This window comes from Anolis sagrei, chromosome 2 (assembly GCF_037176765.1).
Source record: "Anolis sagrei isolate rAnoSag1 chromosome 2, rAnoSag1.mat, whole genome shotgun sequence".
NCBI classification, from domain to species: Eukaryota; Metazoa; Chordata; class Lepidosauria; order Squamata; family Dactyloidae; genus Anolis; species Anolis sagrei.
In genome coordinates, this window is record NC_090022.1 from 3,805,720 (window position 1) to 3,822,099 (window position 16,380).

General features: G+C 44.0%; 1 pseudogene; it reads left to right on the forward strand.

Annotated features, from left to right (window-relative positions):
* Positions 1–1,014: 1,014 nt before the first annotated feature.
* Positions 1,015–14,795, forward strand: LOC132766222 (zinc finger protein 160-like; annotated as a pseudogene).
* The last annotated feature ends 1,585 nt before the right edge of the window (positions 14,796–16,380 follow it).

Genomic DNA, 16,380 nt, shown 5'->3' on the forward strand with positions numbered 1-16,380 from the left:
AGTATTTGTGCCAAGTTTGCTCCCGATCTTTCATTGTTTGAGTCCACAGTGCTCTCTGGATGTAGGTGAACTACAACTCCCAAACTCAAGGTCAATGCCCACCAAACCCTTCCAGTATTTTCTGTTGGTCATGGGAGTTCTGTGTGCCAAGTTTGGTTCTATTCCATCCTTGGTGAAGTTCAGAATGCTCTTGGATTGTAGGTGAACTATAAGTCCCAGCAACTCCAACTCCCATATGTCAAGGTTCTATTTCTCGCAAACTCTGTCTGTGTTCATATTTGGGCATATGGAGTGCTTGTGCCAAGTTTGGTCTAGAGATCCTTCATTGTTTGAGTCCACAGTGCTCTCTGGATATAGGTGAACTACAACTCCCAAACTCAAGGTCAGTGCCCACCAAACCGTTCCAGTATTTTCTGTTGGTCGTGGGAGTTTTGTGTGCCGAGTTTGGTTCAATTCCATCGTTGATGGAGTTCAGAATGCTCTTGGATTGTAGGTGAACTATAAATCCCAGCAACTACAACTCCCAAATGTCAAGATTCTATTTCTCCCAAACTCTGTCTGTGTTCATATTTGGGCATATGGAGTATTTGTGCCAAGTTTGGTCCCGATGTTTCATTGTTTGAGTCCACAGTGCTCTCTGGATGTAGGTGAACTACAACTCCCAAACTCAAGGTCAATGCCCACCAAACCCTTCTAGTGATATGATATGATATTTATAATTATATATTTTTATATTAAATGTAATATTACTAATAATATTACAGTATTACCATTGGAAGATTTTGGCAGAACAAGTACCAAACCACATTTTCCTGCCTGCCTTTCCTTCTTCTGGCCACACGAGGGCTCCAGGCTTTGTCTTTGGACTCCAACTCCCAGAAGCCTCGGCTGCTTCGGAGGCCGGGCAGGGATCCTGGGAAATGGAGTCCAAGGCGCTGAGGCCTCCTGATAGGGAGAGAGAGGAGAGGGATGCTAATGACGGGGCGGGGACTGTTTGACGTCATTTCCCCTGAGTCCATTTCCGATGTGGGAGAGCGGGAGCGCCTTGGGCCTGCCCTGAATGGAGGAAGAAGGTACTTTGAGGGAGAGGAGGGGAGGGAGGGAGGGAGGGAGGTCTATTATGGGATGCCAGGGGATCCAGCTAGGCCTTCCCCTTTCAGCCTGAGACATGGCTTCCGAAAACAGCCTCTCAGTGTCACTGCCCATGCTCCAGCAGCATTCCCTCCTGACGTTTCGCCTACACCTGTGCCTGCCATGCTTAGAAGTTCTGTTGGCAGTGAGGCAAGTGGAGGGTCTATCTATCTATCTAGCCGTCCCCTGCCAGGCCTTGCTGTGGCCCTCTCTGGTGAGAAGTCATGAGAAAGTGTTGGTTTCTAATATATATAATTCCTTTCTGCTTGAAGATAAACAGTATTTCTTGCTATTGTCGAAGGCTTTCATGGCTGGAATCAATAGGTTCTTGTGGGGGTTTTTTCGGGCTATATGGCCATGTTTTAGAGGCATTCTCTCCTGACGTTTCGCCTGCATCTATGGTAAGCATCCTCAGAGGTAGTGAGGTCTGTTAGAAGTAGGAAAATTGGTTTATATATCTGTGGAATGACCGGGGTGGGGCCAAGAGCTCTTCTCTGCTGGAGTTAGGTTTGAATTTTTCAACTGACCACCTTCATTAGCATTTGAAGGCCTGGCTGAGCCTGGGGGAATCTTTTGTTGAGAGGTTTTTGGGATTTTGGCCTGCATCAATAGGAGCATAGTGTCTAGATCTAGGGAAGTCATGCTACCCCTCTATTCTGCTCTGGTTAGACCACACCTGGAATACTGTGTCCAATTCTGGGCACCACAATTCAAGAGAGACATTGGTCTGTTGGAAGTAGGAAAATTGGTTTATATATCTAGGTTCTTGTAGGCTTTTTCGGGCTATATGGCCATGTTCTAGAGGCATTTTCTCCTGACGTTTCGCCTGCATGTATGGCAAGCATCCTCAGAAGTAGGGAGGTCTGTTGGAAATAGGACAATGGGTTTATATATCTGTGGAATGGCTGGGGTGGGGCAAAGAACTCTTCTCTGCTGGAGCTAGGTGTGAATGTTTCAACTAACCACCTTCATTAGCATTTGAAGGCCTGGCTGAGCCTGGGAAAATCCCCTGTTGAGAGGTGTGAAGGTGTGCCTGGTTGTTTCCTCTCTGCTGTTTTGCTGTTGTAATTTTAGTTTTTTTCCCCTCATAACTCTAAAATTACAACAGCAAAACAGCAGAGAGGAAATAACCAGGCACACCTTCACACCTCCCAACAAAAGATTTTCCCAGGCTCAGCCAGGCCTTCAAATGCTAATGAAGGTGGTCAGTTGAAACATTCACACCTAGCTCCAGCAGAGAAGAGCTCTTTGTCCCACCCTGGTCATTCCACAGATATATAAACCCATTTTCCTAATTCCAACAGACCTCACTACCTCTGAGGATGCTTGCCATAGATGCAGGGGAAACGTCAGGAGAAATGCCTCAAGAACATGGCCATATAGCCCGAAAAAACCCACAAGAACCTATTGATTCCAGCCATGAAAGCCTTCGACAATACAATGAATAAATAAATGGTGTTTTCTGTTGATCATGGGAATTCCGTGTGCCAAATTTAGTTCACTTCCATCATTGGTGGAGTTCAGAATGCTCTTTGATTGTAGGTTAACTATAAATCCCAGAAAATACAACTCCCAAATGACAAAATTATTATTTTTTTTTGAGTTATGGTCACTCCTTGAGTTAGTAGGTGCCTTGTAGCCAAATTTGGTGACAATTCGTCCAGTGGAATTTGAACAAAGCAATATATATATATATATATATATATATGGAGAGAGAGAGAGAGAGAGAGATCCCCATGGAATAATGTCCAGGGTGGGGAAAAGAAGGACCATTGTCTGTTTGAAGCAATTGTGGATGTAGCAATGAGCCATCTTGAATAGCATTGAGTAGCCATGAAGCTTTCAAAGTCAGTCAGTGAGGGTCTCTGCATAGAGGTGGCCTGGTCCCTGTTGCCTGGAGGCACCCTCTGTTTGAGAGGTGTACACTGGTCCTGGATTGTTTGCTTCCTGAGGTTCCCCTGTTTTGAGTGGGGTTCCTTATTTACTGTCTTGATTCTGATGTTTTCTTCTAATATTGTAATGGTATGATATTATAGTTGTGTATTTTGGATGGATGGATGGATGGATGGCTTGACCTTGAAGGAGCTGGGGGTGGTGACGGCCGACAGGCAGCTCTGGCATGGGCTGGTTCATGAGGTCATGAAGAGTTGGAAGCGACTGAACAAATGAACAACAAAACAATTTTGTTTTTAATGTAATATTAGTGGTGGTGTTGCAGTGCGGTCGTGTAGTGCAGTATAGTAATATATAGTGCTGATGTTGTGCTGTGCTAATAATATAATATATTGTATGTATATATATCTTGTAAGCTGCTCTGAGTCCCCTTCGGGGTGAGAAGGGCGGCATATAAATGTCGTAAATAAATAAATAACCAGAGATAGGAGGAGGAAGGGCTGTTCGTCTTGAGTTACGTGTTGTGCTATTCCTTTGTTTCAGCTCCGGCTCTACTTTGAGGAGGAGGCTGCATAATTCCACCCAAAAGTAAGGGGGTTTTCCTGGAACCAGGCCTCAGGGTTCTCTCCAAGGAGGTCAGAAGGAAGAAGGATCTGGGTAAGCACTTCAGTTGTCCTTCTCTGAAGGTCTTCCCATGTCTAATGCTGGTGCCCTCCAACCACTCTCAGGAGTTCATGGAGCTTGGAGCCAGTGAGCTACAGGAGGAGAGTCCTCATGCACTTCTGCTGGGCTTGTGAGCGGGCCCCTTGTGCTAGGTGGCTTTGGCACAAAGCAAGGTGGCCTTCCATTCAGGGACCGGTCAATCTAGACTTTCTCTTAAACAGGAGACCCATCTCAGTGAGCTGCGGCATGGATTGGAACTCCCCTCATGGGGGTTCGTCTAGATGGCCCCTGTGCTCTTTTCCAACTCCGTGACTATTCAGGGGTGCAGAGGTTGTATCCGTGCCTCAGGCTGTAGATTTGTTATGAACCCAAAGAGGTTCCTGTTCTTTTGTGCAGAGTGTATAAGGAATAGTAAGGTAGTTTAGATCAATGAGACACTTTGGAGACCAAATTTGGTTTTGACACTGTTATGATAGCCATGTATAAATATGTGAGAGGAAGCCACAGGGAGGAGGGAGCAAGCTTGTTTTCTGCTTCCTTGGAGACTAGGACGCAGAACAATGGCTTCAAACTACAAGAGAGGAGATTCCATCTGAACATTAGGAAGAACTTCCTGACTGTGAGAGCCGTTCAGCAGTGGAACTCTCTGCCCCGGAGTGTGGTGGAGGCTCCTTCTTTGGAAGCTTTTAAGCAGAGGCTGGATGGCCATCTGTCAGGGGTGATTTGAATGCAATATTCCTGCTTCTTGGCAGAATGGGGTTGGACTGGATGGCCCATGAGGTCTCTTCCAACTCTTTGATTCTATGATTCTATGATTCATGTAACATTTATTGAAATACAATCATCACAGAATCATATCAGAATCACATCAAGGAGAGCTCTCGTGCACACACACATTCATTCATACTCACGCACACACAGGCCTTCTCCAGCGAAGGTGATCAGTCTTTCCAAGAAGGTATGGACGCTCCATTGCTGCAGATCAGGAAGCGTGCAGATTGTCATTAGTCCCCTACATTTATAGGCCAAAATCCATTTTTCTTCATTTCAATAGTCAAGTTGTTCTGTTCTCTTTCAAGTTCTCTCAAATCTTTGTTCTCTCCAAAGTTCAGGACATTCGCATTCCAGACCTCATGATTTATGGGGTACCTCCTGTATGCATCCTGCACTCCTTACATGCTCGGCCGCACACCTTATTCTCCATTGTCATTCAGTTATGCCTTGCTGCGTCCTCGCTTTGACTGCCAAGGCCGTCCCACATAATGCTTTGAGAGAGAGAACTCCATGTTGTTTTCTTCAGGCCTGTTTCTTCTGCCCTTCTACATGCATACAGACATTCATTCTTTACATGTTGAGGACAGCTATTCCACCATGGCCTCCTTTAGAGCAGGCTAACGGCTTCTCTCCAACCTGCTCCTTAGAGCAGAGCCTTTGAGCATAGATCTCCTCAGAGAAAAGGCTCTCCAGAACTGTATTCCAAAAACCCATACAGTTATACCCTATCAGGTGTGGTCCAAGATTGCTAGTTGACCTACATTACCAGCTGCACACAACAAGGTTTTTCTTCAACACACACACACACACACACACTTGATCCTGTTACAACTTACATGCTTCCTGTAGCCAGCTCCAGTTAACGACCTGGCCACTGCTGTTTGGAGCAGCTGAACACAAGTTTCAAATAAGGCATTCCTGGCCACCCTGGGCTTCCAGGTCCCACTCTGGATTCAGAAGTTCCCCAAAACGGTGGGCCTGCGTCTTCAGGGGGAGAGTAACTCCACCTGGCACAGGCTGCATCCCGATTCCCTGATCTGCCTTCCAACGGACCGGGAGCCGAATCTGTCTTGTCCGAATTAAGTTTCAGTTCGTTCGCCTTCATCCAGTTCATTACCGAAGATAAGTAGTGGTTTAGGATCAGGATAGTTTCCTGGGCTTTATTATTATTATTATAACTTTATTTGTACCCTGCTAGCATCTCCCAAGGGATTCGATGCGGCTTACAACAGGCCGAAGCCCACACAATACAACAATACAATACCTAGCAAATGAAACAGTTAAGCAAAAATAACAATAGCAGTACAACAAAACATTATTAAAAACTGAGCCGGCCGGAGTAGGGGTACAGGATTAAAAGTGCTGATGTGTCGGAGGGATATGGGATTATAATATAAGTGTGCGGTGATCTTGGTTCTAACTAAAGTGCTTCTGGGATTTGGTACTGGGGTTCCTAGTCTGAGAAGGCACATTGGAACAGCCAGGTTTTCAAATTCTTTCTGAAGACTGCCAATGTAGGGGCTTGTCTGAGGTCTTTCGGGAGGGCATTCCAGAGGTGGGGGGCCACCACAGAGAAGGCCCTGTCTCGTGTCCCCACCAAACGCGCTTGTGACGCGGGCGGGATCACGAGCAGGGTCTCTCCAGATGACCGGAGTGAACGTGTGGGTTCGTAGACAACGATATGGTCACGCAGGTAGGGTGGTCCCAAACCGTTCAGGGCTTTGTAGGTAAGCACCTGCACCTTAAATTGGGCTCGGAAAATAAACGGCAGCCAGTGGAGCTCCTTAAACAGGAGGGTTGACCTCTCTCTGTAATGGGCCCCAGTTAACATCCTGGCTGTTGCCCGTTGGACCAATTGGAGTTTCCGAGCCGTTTTCAAGGGCAGCCCCACGTAGAGCGCATTGCAGTAATCCAGTCTGGAGGTGACTAAGGCGTGGACCACCCCGGCCAGATCAGCCTTAGCGAGGTACGGTCGTAGCTGGCGCACAAGTCTCAGTTGTGCAAAAGCCCTCCCGGCCACCGCCGACGCCTGAGCCTCAAGCGTGAGCGATGAGTCCAGGAGGACTCCCAAGCTATGGACCTGTGGCTTCAGGGGGAGTGTAACCCCGTCCAACACAGGTTGCCACCCTATACCCCAATCTGGCTTACGATCGACCTCATGTGTCCTTTGGGTCTCATGTGCATAGAGATGGATACCACTGCACTCCAAAACTCCAGTTTCTTGTAATACGTCCATAAGAGATTCCTTTCTTTCTTATTTTAGTGTTAATTTTTCTGTTCTTTTAATCCTAGATTTGTTTTGAAAACCTAAGAAAATTAATTTTCAAAAATACTTTCTGGATGCTTTCCAATTGATTAGAATGATAACAACAATAAGAGAATCAACACAGTTTGGCATATCTTTTATTGCCATGGAATCCTGGGTGTTGTAGTTTGGGTATCCAGCATTCCCAGTAGATAGAACCAGTATCAACCATATCATCATCATCATCTTTAATTACCTATTAATCGCCCTCGATCCGAGAATGCTCTAGGCGATTTACAAGCTAATTTGTAAAAGATAAAAATACATACATACAGAAATTAAAAATTAACAGAGATTGCTCTAGTGAAAAGCCAGGTCTTAAGTGCTAGAGTAAAAGGCCCTAAGTCACACACGGCTCTCAAGTAGGGCGGCAAGGAATTCCATAAGGCAGGGGCAGAAATAGAAAAAACCCATCTGCGTCTGGTCCTTTCCAAGTGCACTTCTCTAGGACCCGGTATATAGAGTAAGTTGCGTTGGGATGGTTGTTGCAACCTCCGATGATGGGAGAAGGAGAGGCGGTCCCTAAGGTATGATGGCAGCTGAGCTTTTTACTTCCATGTGCCTGCCTTTGGTTTGGCTATGACTCCCAGGGTGTTTTTGGATATCCAAACTTTCCAACTCAAACCAGGTCACACGACCAAACCCAATTGGACCGTTCCACAAATGAAGATGTTATGTAAAGTTCTTTGAAGGGTATAGACCCTTGGAGGGATGTTTTTATTTTATTTATTTATTTTCAGCATTTTTACCCCACCCTTCTCAACCCCCGGAGGGGACGGACTCTGAGCGGTTAACAAAGGCAGCAATTCGATGCCACAAATCAATAACACAGTATAAAATCATAAATACATACAGAGTTAAAACAATAATAATTAATTATAACCAAATTATCATAACAGTGCCCCCGGTGGCGCAGTGGGTTAAAGCCCTGTGCCGGCAGGACTGAAGACCGACAGGTCGCAGGTTCAAATCCGGGGAGAGGCGGATGAGCTCCCTCTATCAGCTCCAGCTCCTCATGCGGGGACATGAGAGAAGCCTCCCACAAGGATGATAAAACATCAAATCATCCGGGCGTCCCCTGGGCAACGTCCTTGCAGACGGTCAATTCTCTCACAACAGAAGCGACCTGCAGTTTCTCAAGTCGCTCCTGACACGACCAAAAAAAATCATAACAGTCATAAAATTACAGATATGACCTTGCACTTAGCATATTTACTCAAATCTAACACTCACCTTTTCTGGCTAAATCACTTTGCCAGAATTGTGCTTTTCCTGTAGAATATTGAATGGTTTTGCTATGTTTCATTTTGTAGTAGGCACATACTTGTTTTGATAGGATAGTTGATTTTAATTTTTGTTTTTCTCCAAATGACTAGAATCATGTTACACAATAATTTTCCTGTGAATTTGCTAAAGTTCATTCAGGGCCAATGTTTTCATGTCATATCAGTTACACTGAACATTTGGTGCCACTCTGTATTCCTCTGAGACTTAGCTAACATTTACTCTTCATGTATGTCTAACATTCTCATGTTACATATTATTCTTGTCAGTCCATTCACCACAAATATCTTGGACTTTCATCCCACCTTTGCTTGCTCTTCACCACTTGTGAGGTCAGCGGGCTTTTAATTTGAGTGTTGTTTTCCATCTCCTCTTTCTCCTTTTAGCCTCTGCCAGCCCTTGAGGAGGCTGTTGTGTGGCTCTCTGAGAAGGAGTGGAGTGCCCTGGTGGGCTTGGTGTGTGGAAGATACAGTGGAGACTGGCGAGAACATGGCACCCAGGTAAGGTTTTCCTAGCTTTAAAAAATGGGTTGATCACAATTCACTTGGGATGCCGGTTGAATGCAGGTCATGTACCTTGGCCCAAACTGTGCCAGAACTGAGCTTGTGGGAAAGTGTTCAGTGTAAAGCTGCTGTTTTGCCAGGTGTGAATCTTGCACAGTTCATCCACAGTAATTGGTTGTGAATGTGGTCCCTCCCTCTCTTCCTTTTCAGACCCAGGGGTCTGATCCATGGAGAGATGCTGGTCAAACTAAGCAGTTGAATCTCATTCCTAAACAGGGAATAGATATTGATGCACCTCAGTGTGGAACAGGCTATGGAGGGCTGTGCAGAGCCTCCCACTGCTCCTCACAATATATCCTTGAGGAGCTGATGATTCCATATTTATTTATTTACGACATTTATATGCCGCCCTTCTCACCACCAAGGGGACTCAGATCGGCTTACTATATATATATATATACACACACACACACACACACACAAACACTTACATACACACAATATATTATATTATTAGCATAGTTCAATATCAGTATTAAATATTACTATATTGTATTATACCAGTGTTTCTCAACCTGGGGGTTGGGACCCCTGGGGGGGTCTCAAGGGGTCGCCAAAGGCCATCAGAAAACACAATATTTTTTGTTGGTCGTGGGGTTCTGTGTGGGAAGTTTGGCCCAATTCTATAATTGGTGGGGTTCAGAATGCTCTTTCACTGTAGGTGAACTATAAATCCCAGCAACTACAACTCCCAAATGTCAAGGTCTATTTTCCCCAAACTCCACCAGTGTCCACATTTGGGCATATTGAGTATTCATGTCAAGTTTGGTCCAGATCCATCATTGCTTGAATCCACAGTGCTCTCTGGATGTAGGTGAACTACAACTCCCAAACTCAAGGTCAATTCCCACCAAACCCTTCCAGTATTTTCTGTCAGTCATGGGAGTTCTGTGTGCCAATTTGGTTCAACAGAACTCAGAAACCGCTGGACGAATTGACAACAAATTTGAACACAAGACAACAACTAAAGAAATCTATGTCCTTCACTCAAAAAACAAAAACAAAAATTAACCGAAAAGAACTTAAACTCCCACAAGCTTAAATGACTATCAGAGCATGCCTTAAAAGAACACCCTCCCTCCCTCTCTCAAGCCGCCTCTCTCTCAGCTGTTGAGTTTTTTCCCCTCATGCAGGAGGGAAGGGCGGGTTGAGGGTGTTCTTTTAACGCATGCTCTGTTTTTTTGAGTGAATTCCTATGCACACTGCACATATCTTATTTGTAGTGCAAAAAACACTTTAAAACAATACAGTAATTAAAATGAAGAACAATTTTAACAAATATAAATTTATTAGTATTTCAATGGGAAGTGTGGGTCTGCTTTTGGCTGATGAGACAGGATTGTTGTTGTTGTTGTGTGCTTTCAAGTCATTACAGACTTAGGTTAACCCTAAGCGAGGACCGGGTAAATGACCTTGGAGGGCCGCATTCGGCCCATGGGCCTTAGTTTGAGAACCTGCTTTAGAGTAAGGGAATCCCAACTAAAAGACAAGACTAGAGAAAAAGAGAGAACTCAGATGGGAAAATCTTCTAACTCTCCAGAGAAGAGGTTTCCTAATGCCAGACCCAGGACTCAGGGTAGAGGATTCCAGTTGGAACACAGAAGGACAGGATGTGGTCCTCATGAGACAGAGAAGAAAAGTGGGCAACGCTCATTCAGAAGCCAGGAGCCCACGAACGAGAAGCAAGGGCTAATCTGATAGATTCAAGGGCTCTCTCTCAGGTTTATGAGAGTGCCGTTCAAAAAGGAAAATTCCATCGATACGCCAGGAATGCCGTTTGTTTGGAAAGAATGCACAGTTTATTTATTTATTATTTATTTACTGTATTTGTATACTGCCTGTCTCAGCCAATCGGTGACTCAAGGCAATTTCCAACAAATCAGTACATATAAAAACATAATACAGATTAAAACATTAAACAATATAAAACTCCACAAAAACAATAAAAACAACATCATTAGCATCTCATTATTATCAAGCATTGTCCAGTTCCATTGTGAAATTGTTCGATTTCCTATATTAGCTACTCTGCATTTGTAAACGCTCGCTCGAACAGCCATGTTTTAACTTGCCTCCGAAACGTTAAGAGGGAGGGAGCAGATCTAATCTCCCTAGGGAGGTTGTTCCATAGCCGAGGGGCCACCACTGAGAAGGCCTTGTCTCTCGTCCCTACCGAACATACTTGAGATGAAGGCGGGACCGAGAGCAGGGCCTCCCAAGATGATCTTAGTGTCCTTGATGGTTCGTAATGGGAGACACGTTCAGACAGGTAAGTTGGGCCGGAACCGTTTAGGGCTTTATAGGCCAAAGCCAGCACTTTGAATTGGGCCCATTACAATGTGGAAAAGCTCAGTACCAATCACTAACAGTATTTGCATTGGAGTAGGGGCTCTTTCTGACGGAGGATTCCTATTCAGCAAGGAGTTTTACTCTTCTCCATTTATCCTTGCTACAGCTCTGGGTTATCCTTCACTTCTCAGATGCAAATGGAAAGCACTGCTATATCAACCGAAGAGAGAAGGGCATGGATCTGTTCCTCTCAGAATTAGACAGGCAATGCTATTGATCTTAGCGGCTGAGAGGAGCATATTGATCATACAGGGTGAGGCAGCATAACTTCCTTTTTTAAAATATGTGCCATTCAGTCGCTAGTGGTCTCGTTCGAGAGGTGGGAGTATAAAGTTTTGTCCTGACACAGTTCAGTTACCATCCTGCGTTGGAACAGTGAGGAGCGTGCTTTTGCCGTTGAGGCCTACTTTTCGAGCGGATTTAGAGTGGCCGGCCTGCTCTCCAGATTTGACCCCTTCTGATTTTTTTCTATGGGGTTTTTATGAAATCCCGTGTTTATGTGAACCGTCCAAGGACCCTACAAGATTTGAAGACCAACATCCAGGAAGAAATTGCCAACATAACGGCTGCTATGCTGGCAAGAGTAATGACAAATGCCAGAAATCGGTTTACTCACTGTATGGGGAACAGGGGGCATAACCTACCAAATTTGATCTACAAAACTACGTAAAGCAAAACTTTAGGTATGCGCCTACCTTATAAAAAAAATAAAAAATTCTGATTCATACAATGGGTTTTATCAAGTTTTGCTGCCTCACCCTGTAGATTTCAGTATGGCATGTTAAATAGATTAACGAGAGTCTAGGACAGGGGTCCTCAAACTAAGGCCCGAGGGTCGGATACGGCCCTCCAAGGTCATTTACCCGGCCCTCACTCGGGGTCAACCTAAGTCTGAAACGACTTGAAAGCAAACAACAACAACAACAGTCCTATCTCATCAGCCAAAAGCAGGCCCACACTTCCCATTGAAATACTAATAAGTTTATATTTCATAGAATCATAGAGTTGGAAGAGACCTCATGGGCCATCCAGTCCAACCCCATTCTGCCAAGAAGCAGGAATATTTTTAACGTTGTTCTTAATTTTAATTATTGTATTGTTTATAAGATATGAGCAGTGTGCATAGGAATTCATTCATGTTTTTTTTTTTTCAAATTATAATTCGGCCCTCCAACAGTGGGATAAGTCTCTTATTTGGTCTCTGATTTCTGTCATTTTGTCTAAAGGATTTTTTTTCTTTTTTCTCAAAAAAGAAATCGTCAGAAGAAACACAAGAAGCCAGCTGTAACAAAGCCTGGTGCGGAAAAACAGGTGTCAGGAAAGCAAAAGAGAACAAAAGCAAGGGAGAAACCACATAAATGCATGGAATGTGGAAAGGGCTTCAGCCAGAAAGCAAATCTGCAGGTGCATCAAAGAATACACACAGGAGAGAAGCCATATACATGTATGGAATGCGGAAAGAGCTTCAGTGATGGTGGATCATATAAGAAACATCTAAAGGCTCACACAGGAGATAAACCATATAAATGTATGGAATGTGGAAAGAGCTTTGGTAACGGGACACACCTTTGTATACATCAAAGAACACACACAGGGGAGAAACCATACAAATGCATGGAATGTGGAAAGAGCTTCACTCAGCAAGCAGGTCTACAGGTACATAAAAGAATACACACAGGAGAGAAGCCATATGAATGCATGGAATGTGGAAGGAGCTTCAGTTGCAGAGGAAGTCTACGTTCCCATCAAAGAACCCACACAGGAGAGAAACCCTATGAATGCATGGAATGTGGAAAGAGCTTCACTCAGAATTCAGCTCTCCATGTACATCAGAAAAGACACACAGGGGAGGAATCATGTAAATGCATGGAATGTGGGAAGAGCTTCATTGGAAGACAACATTTACATCTGCATCAATGCACCCATACACGGAAGAAGCGACATGTATGCATGGAATGTGGAAAGAGCTTCAGTGATAGGACAGCATTGACTGTACATCAAAGGAGTCACTCAGGTGAGAAGCCATACAAATGCATGGAATGCAATAAAACCTTTGGGTACATTTCAAATCTAATGGCACATCAAAAAAATCACAGAGGAGAGAAACCATACAAATGCATGGTGTGTGATAAACAATTCAGTCGGACTTCTCATCTGCGCGTACATGAAAGAACGCATTCCGGAGACAAACCTTATAAATGCACAGAATGTGGAAAGAGCTTCAGTCAGATGGCAAATCTACGTGTCCATGAAAGGACACACACAGGGGAGAGACCATACAAATGCACAGTGTGCGGAATGGGCTTCTGTGATAAAGGCTCATGTAATAAACATCTAAAGACCCACACAGGGGAGAAACCATATGAGTGTGTGGAATGTGGAAAGAGTTTCAGTTGCAGTTCTAATCTACGTACACATCAAAGAACCCACACAGGGGAGAAACCGCATGAATGCAAGGAATGTGGAATGAGCTTCTCTACTAGTAGCAGTTTGCAGTCGCATCAAAGAACCCACACTGGGGAGAAACCTTATGAATGCATGGAGTGTGGAAAGAGCTTCTCTCATCGTCACGGGTTGCGAGCACATCAAAGAACCCACACAGGAGAGAAACCATATCAATGCATGGAATGTGGAAAGAGCTTCAGGGGCAGAGGACATTTGCACACTCATCATAGGACCCACACAGGGGAAAAGCCATATAAATGCATGGAATGTGGAAAGGCCTTCAGCAAAAGTGACCATTTACACGCCCATCATAGGACCCACACAGGGGAAAAGCCATATAAATGCATGGAATGTGGAAAGGCTTTCAGCCAAAGTAGAAATTTATGTACCCATCGTAAGACCCACACGAGAAAAACCACATAAATGCATGGAATGTGGAAAGGCCTTCAACAGAAGTTGCTCATATAATAAATATCTAAGGACTCACATGGGTGAGACCATGTGAATGCACAGAATGTGGAATGAAAATCCATGGAAATATTTGTTCACTTCTTAGTTCATGCCACTTTTCCCAGGTCTGTGGCAGAGTGTTGAAATCCTTCAGATATCCTTAATAATGGCAAACCAATTTCTTCTATTCCTTATATTAGGCAAATGTTCCTCCAGTAAGTCTCTTTAGAGTTCTTGGTATTTTTCCCCTATGTATATATTTTTGGATTTACCTTAATCATAATAATAATTCACTATTTATATTCCGCACTTCTCCCCGAGGGGACTCAAAACAGATCACGGCATTTACAGCAGACATAGGCAAACATTCAATGCCTTTACAGTCACATAAAATGAGACACACAGACAAAGGCTTCTCCTTTCATTTCCGGCTTCTGAAGGCAATGCTCATTTCTCGTTCTGGGAGAGTGTTGGGTTTCATCCCTGACTGCACAAGTCTCCAGCTCTCAATGAGTAGATAGCCTAGATAGACTTAGGGATTCCTCCCCAATTTCCTTTATTCTAGGATGGTTAAGAAGGGGTTAAAAGGGGGAATTGTCTCACTTATCTTTGCATGGTACTATCTCCTCCCCATTTGAATACCTAGGAATGTAATCCTATAGGGAAACATAACTTCCTCTTTTAAAGGTATTTTTATTGCCCTGGGCTGGCCATGTGGCCTGTCTCCATTTTCAGGTCTCTTCCCTTTTGTCTTCTCTGGAGTGAGGAAGCATCTTGCCATTGTCTAGGCAAAGATTTAGTAGATATAGTTACTTTTATTATTTTCCCTTTTCCTTTTACCTTAGAAGATAGCTCAGTGAAGCTAGTTAGCTCCAAGAACCTTTCCTATCTAGAATGGATTTCTTTTATCTTTAATAAACATATTATTTTTGATCCTATGAGTTGTGGATCTGCAGTCCTGTTCCGTCCTGCTGAATGGAAGTCAATCCTTGCTCATTACATGTAAGTTTCTGCTACTTATTTACTGTGCATCCTCCACTCTGCTATATTTTTGGTGGAATCACCCCCAGAGAGGGTTGTGCCGTTACACCCAGACGCTTTAAAATAAAACTTTGACGTGCTGCTATCTAGGTCTGGGCGAACTGCTGGGGTCTTTCTTTAGAAGATTGAGCTTTCTTGAATAACTGAGTCCACTTCAAGTTTGAAACATTAAACAGGGTATTTATTCACAAAGTCCTGGTAGACTTGGCTCAGCTTATCAATATTACAAAACAAACAGTCAATTGGGGTTCAGTAGTTGAGGCAGTCTTTCTCCAAAAAGGGTAAAATGAATTCTGGGATCCTTTTCTCAAACCCTGAGCCCCTATGGTCAGAAAATGACAGGCTTTTCCTCTATCTATAGGCCTGGATCAACTCTGAAGGCAACTGCTCAATACTAGCTATCACTCAATGAAGTCAATATTCCATTAACTTCTCTATAACTATCTAGATGATCCTATATAACAGTGTTTCTCAACCTGGGGGTCGGGACCCCTGGGGGGGTCACGAGAGGGTGTCTGAGGGGTCGCCAAAGACCATCAGAAAACACAGTATTTTCTCTTGGTCATCTGGGTTGCGTGTAAAAAGTTAGGTCCAATTCCATTGTTGGCGAGGTTCAGAATGTTCTTTGATTGTAGGTGAACTATAAATCCCAGCAACTACAACTCCCAAATGCCAAGGTCTATTTCCCCTGAACTCCACTAGTGTTCACATTTGGGCATATTGAGTATTTGTGCCAAATTTGCTCCTGATCCATCATTGTTTGAGTCCACAGATGTAGGTGAACTACAACTCCCAAACTCAAGATCCATACCCACCAAACCCTGCTAGTGTTTTATGTTGGTCATGGGAGTCCTGTGTGCCAAGATTAGTTCAGTTCCATCATTGGTGGAGATCAGAATGCTCTTTGATTGTAGATGAACTATAAATCCCAGCAAGTACAACTCTCAAATGATAAAACCAGTCCCTCCCCCAACCCCACTAGTATCCAAATTTGGGTATTTGTGCCAAATTTGGTCCAGTGAATGAAAATACATCCTGCATATCGGATATTTACATTACAATTAATAACAGGAGAAAAATTACATTTATGAAGTAACAATGAAAATAATTTTATGGTTGGGGGTCACCACCACATGAGGAACTGTATTAAGGGGTCGCGGCACTAGGAAGGTTGAGAACCGCTGCTCTATAACTATCTAAATAGTTCTCTTTTAATCTATCTATCTCTAACTAAATAACTCAATCAAACTCAATCGTTTTCTATCTATGACTCAATTGTTTTTACAATGGTATCTTTGGAGGTACCTGTCTGCCAACAGCACATCATGGATTCTTCCTTAAGACTGAAGGGGCAGGGAGACTCCAAAATGGATGCTTCTACTCTGGAAGCAGGGGTGGGCCCAAAGAGCTACTCTTTGGCCAATCATTGCAGAGAGCCTGCAAACTGGCTTTCCTGCCTCTGGCTGCTAACCTTTTAGGCCT